We start from the raw sequence: 5,663 nt of genomic DNA, 5'->3' as shown, positions 1-5,663 counted from the left end.
ATATAGGAAGTTATGCTGCGCTATGCGAGGATGAGAGAGAGATCTCTTAAAGCCATAAATATTGTATTTGAATAATTTTGCTCTGTTTTGTAAATTCAAAGTTATGCACTTGCCTCTTCCATCACTCAAGTTGAATAGAAGAAGAACGCTTTCTGTTGCTTCTAGCCTTTGAACATTCCAAAGCTACAAGCACCTTCAAGTTCTTGTATGATTCTCCGTTTTGAACAATTTTTCCCTGTTTTGTAAAAACTCTGACTCTCTAAGTATCTTCCATGTTGTATAACGCTCTTTTGATTTTGCACTCACATCTTGGTCAATCCATGGCCACATGCAGCTCCACCACATGGTTTTTCGACAGCAAGATTTGATTGTGTGCGCTCTCTCTCTCTCTCTCTCTCTCTCTCTCTCTCTCTCTCTCTCTCTCTCTCTCTCTCTCTCTCTCTCTCTCTCTCTCTCTTTCGATTGAAAATTCAGAGTTATGCACTTGCCTCTTCCATCACTCAAGTTGAATAGAAGAAGAACGCTTTCTGTTGCTACTAGCCTTTGAACATTCCAAAGCTACAAGCACCTTCAAGCTCTTGTACGATTCTCCGTTTTGAACAATTTTGCTCCGTTTTGTAAAAACTTTGGCTCTCTAAGTATTTGCGTCATTGCGTCATTGTATTTATATGCGTCATTGCGTCCACTCCAGGTATGTATGCTCTAGGTATGTTCTCATAAGCACAGACGACGAGCACCTCCTCCTCCTCTCTCTCTCTCTCTATCTATCTATCTATCTCTCTCTATCTATCTACTTGTCCATGTTTTCTACTCCATTCATTCAATATTAAGTTTAAATGTTCGTGTGTTTAATGCAGGTATGGATGATGATGAGTTTATTTCTTCTTTGTCACCCCAACAGAGATAGTGGTACGTGGAGTGTCATTGCTCTGGCGCACCATTGCGCGTTCCTACTCCATTCGCATCTCCCTCTGTTTCGGAGTCCTCAGCACGCTCCGAAGCTTCGGTGTCAACGAGACGATCTTCACACTCATCTAGGGGCCGGTGCTCTAGTGGTGGCGGTGGCAGTTGTTGGGGGGGTGCTGCCACCGATGCTTCGACACCGCCTCGTGTTCGATGAGGCTCTTTACCCTCCCCTTCTTTGCCCGTCCCGACACCAGCCACGACATCGCCATCGACACCAGGTTTCGCGCGACTTACTACCGTTCCCCGCAGCTATAAACCACTAGCTACTCCTCCAGGAGTCACTCCAGTGGACACTCCTTGCTTCGGGGCTCAGACTCCAGTGGAGACACCTGGTATCCGTACCCCCGTTGACATGCGGCTAGAGACCCCTGCCGAGACACCCAGGTTCACGCGTGAGCGGCGAGAGGGCTTGCCTTACTCCTTCGACTTCAGCGGTGGTATCATCTTGGATGATGAAGGCAAGAAGGTGATTTCGCGCATGCACGGTCTTTGCTCTCAGGTGTTTAGACACTACATACTAAATACCTTGAGTGAAGTACCGAATGAATTAAAAGACAGAGTCATCAGCATGCTTCATGACGAGTTTCCCATTCCAACACGGGATGACCGCTTCAATGAAGATGTGATGAAGGTTCGAATGCACGAATACTGTAAGCATAAGCGTTTAGAAGTGCAAAAAGAAATCAAGCATGGGTGGAGCAGACGAGATTGGCTGGCCAAAGAAGATTGGAAGAATGCGAAGAAAGAAGCGCGCGAGAATCCCGACAAGTGGAAGCAAAAAAAGAAGGCATCCAGAGCGCTAGAAGAGGCAGGGAGCTCGCACCACTTGGGGAGCGGCGGGTGGGCATCATTTGAGGCCGATTTTGTAAGTGTTTTCGCATCTATGTTTGATAGTTTAGGGTTTATGGGATTTGAATTCCAACATAATGAATTCTTTGTATGTTTTGACAGTGGTCATTTACAGGACGTGATCCCACACCGTACGAGCGTGAGTACGCACGCAGAAAGGGAATAAACGCCCTTATAGACATCTTGAGTTCTTGCGGCGGCATGGTTAGTATTAGGGTTTATTCTTTTCTATTTATTGTATTGTTTTATAAACGTCACTATATGTTTATACTTACAAAAAGCTATCTTATTGTTTTTTTTTTGCAGAATCCGACAGATATGCCGCTTCGACGCGATGAGACGTCTTATTAGACGACATCAGTTTAGCCATATCTAGATACCATTAATTTCTTTTTGTCATAGATTATGTATTATGAGACGACTTTTATACGTCTTTTTGAAAACCATGTATATTTTTTAAATAATGACAATGGTTTGTAACTATTACATTTGCAAAGATTAACAATCAAGTGATTTTGCCTATGTGTACAATTGTCATTGATTTACTTTCATCAATTCACGTTTGTCATTTTTGTATCTTTATTTTGCAAACAATACGTACTATGGATGATGGAGTTAATGATTATATTGTCTTGTGGGTGACTATTTTGGGTCTACATTTACCTTTGCACTTTTTTTCAAAGGTAAACAGACAAATGAAACATTCAATATGGTTGATGGGTGGCACGGCATTCAATGCCCTGCCCACCAAAAACAATTTCCTCTCGGGCGTCGCTATGACCGTCGCTATATAAGGCTCTGCAGCTTTGCTATAAGCGTCGCTATTGATGGCCCTATAGAGTCCCTATAGTCGTCACTACATAGCGACGTTTATAGCGACTGTCATAGCAATGCGTATAGTGATGTCCTCGTATCGACCGGGGGTTATAAAACCCCAGTGTATTTCTGTCGCTAAAAGCGTCACAAGAGCACACAACCTCTTGTAGTGATTGGATTATGGTTTATGGTAGACGTGTAAGGGTAGAGACCCTGTACAGTCTAACTATTTGGAAAAGAAATTGTTTGTGCATCTGGGAAGTGCTATTGTGATTGGACTGATGTGTTATGTTTCTCATGGAAGCGTCGCTAGAAGACTAGGGTCACCTACATCGCTTATCCTTAGACTAAAGCGTTGCTGACCTGGGGCTTTGCTGGATCGGGGATGTTTCCTAGGTCTTCTTCTTTTTGTTAGGCTCATCTACACGGTTAGTCGGTCGGGGGTTGAATGACCTACATAGCCAACGCATTGTGGATCTTACCTTGCCTTGGCCTAAACACCGGATTTTGGGCATCGAAGAGGTGTGGTGTCTAAACTGGTATGGTTGGTGTTGATACCCTATCACCTGCTGGTATTTGGGATCCTTTCAGAGCTCAGGTTCATGGAGGGAGGCGAAGCAACCTCACCTATGTCTTGCTCAGGTAGAATGGAGGTGTTCTGCCTCGCTCGCGACGAAGTGAAATTCTCTCTGTCCGTAGTAGAGCGGAAGTGGATGGGTGGACCGGTCGATCCCTACACAAGGTCCGGTGCTCTGCTAGTTATTTTGTCATAATTTTTTTTGATGTTATGGTACCCAGATTTTGTCATTGCATTTATACATGGTTGCCTGTTCCATCTAGATGGGCATTTAAATATTCTCTGTTGTCAATTTCTCATGTCTTTGTGCACTCTATTTCACCCTCCATTATGTTCTCACTCTCTCTCTTCTATGAACGCGGTGTATACATATATTCACCCTCTAGAGTGTTATATTTTTTCTTGAGTACGCTTTCATTCATAACACCCATACAGGGGTAGCACTAGTCGCTAGGTACCTCTGGATGCAATCCGGCTCATGGCTTAAACTCCATTCTTGGTCGGGCACTGAGAACTCGTCCCATATACAAATGCTTTCGCAACTCTTATGGATATTGAAAATCGTGTAAATGTGTAAATCGTATGTTCTGTGCATAGACTCTTGGAGTGTAATCAAGATGTACATGGGTTTTGTAATTATAGCGTACATGTAAATGAACCGTCTGTAATATCTACAATATCCCATGAAAGCTTTAACTCCTTTGACTGTTGTCAGTCTAAGCAAGTCAGCAATAACATAAATTTTATCCATGTCCGTAGCTATGCCATTTTTAGACACTATATATCCTAGTATTTTTCCTTGTCTGCCATGAATGTGCACTTTTCAGGATTTAGGCAAATCCTATAAAGTCTACATTTCTCGAATACCTTTTCGAGATGTTCGAAATGATCAGCCCGGATTGACGAATGTACATATAGACCATCCATATATAATTCTAAGAAATTCCAAATATATTCTTTAAAAGCATGGCTCATCAATCTTTGAAAGGTGGCACGAGCATTAGTTAAATCAAAGAACATTTTCTTAAAGTCCCTGGTAATGTGTCCGAGTACGGTGCCGCCAAGAGATATGCATGCTATATTGCCAAAGTACGCTCGCATTGTAGAGAAAATTCTTGCAGCTAAAAAGAAAAGTGGTAATTCCAAGCAAGATGCAATGGATGTTGAAATGTATTTTGTCAATGAGAGGACAGAGCATGTGCCTACGGAAGAAAATGATCACACTCCCCAGTCAACTCCTTTTCACGGACATGCTTCAACATCAGGAGTAGAAAATCTTCACTCAACTAAAGTTAGTAAAGCATCATCCAATGGCCAAACACTATATGAAATGATAGATAAGCAATGGTTGCTTCAGTTGCACTTGAAATTGATGCAAGCTTTTGTGGTGTGTGGTACACCATTCAATGCTATGCGCCACCCCATATTTCAAGATAGTACTGAATCCATCCTCAAGCCTGCGGTGGTGGACTTTGTTCCTGCATATGGTTGTACTATAGCATTGGATGATAGACCAAATGTTAGAAGAATCCACTCACCAATGTGATGCTTATCAATCCTAGAGGGTCTATGTTTGTAGAATCCATTGAAACCTCTTTAAAATAGAAGACCAATGATTATCTAGCAAGGACATGTGAGCGTGCCATAGCAAAGACAGGTGGACCAAAGAATGTGGCTGTAATCATTTATAAGCCGGTGAACATGGCAACAAGAGCAAAACAAAAGCAGTATGCTATTTTTCAAACCCATGAAGCTATAGCCCACGGAAGTATACCATGACGATGATGTGGAATGGGAGATAGCTTCAGAATGCTCTGATATGGATGAAATAGATGATATGATCGGTGTGTTTGATGGAGATGAAGATGTATGACTTAAGGTCTATAAGTTTTTCTTGCTCTGAGTATGTGAGAATTATGACACATCACCATTTTACACTACAACATGTTCACCTCTCTCTCTCTCTCTCTCTCTCTCTCTCTCTCTCTCAAGTTACTTTTTCAATAAGAGTCATAATTACAGTTAGATACAATACAATACAATTTGTTTGATCGAGAATACAAAAATGGCCAACTGAGGGGATAAATGATGAATTGTGATTACAAAAACTGTAGCCCTTTGCCAAAATAGATAGGGGTAAAGTGAGTGAAATGCTCAACCCAAATATTGAATCTGCTCATTGAGAAGTTCGTCTATGTCAAACTCAACACTTTCAGGCATAGGAGAAGGGCGTGAAGGTCCTTGCTGTGAAGGACCAACCTGATCTGGTAATGGTCGATAGAGTGTTGCATATTGTTGTAGCTTGGCTTGGGCATCTATTAGCTCTATCTCAAGGTCAAGGATTTTTCCATGCAAAATATCATGCGTCTCTCCTTGGCTTGCAAGATCTTGCCCTTGGCTTGCCAATGCAAGGAGTGTCTCTAATTCTTTGGGAAGAAAAACTATGGGCCATTTG

The sequence above is a fragment of the Adiantum capillus-veneris genome, chromosome 22 (genome assembly GCF_014529385.1).
Source record: "Adiantum capillus-veneris isolate H3 chromosome 22, ASM1452938v2, whole genome shotgun sequence".
NCBI lineage: Eukaryota > Viridiplantae > Streptophyta > Polypodiopsida > Polypodiales > Pteridaceae > Adiantum > Adiantum capillus-veneris.
Note: the sequence above shows the minus strand (reverse complement) of the source record.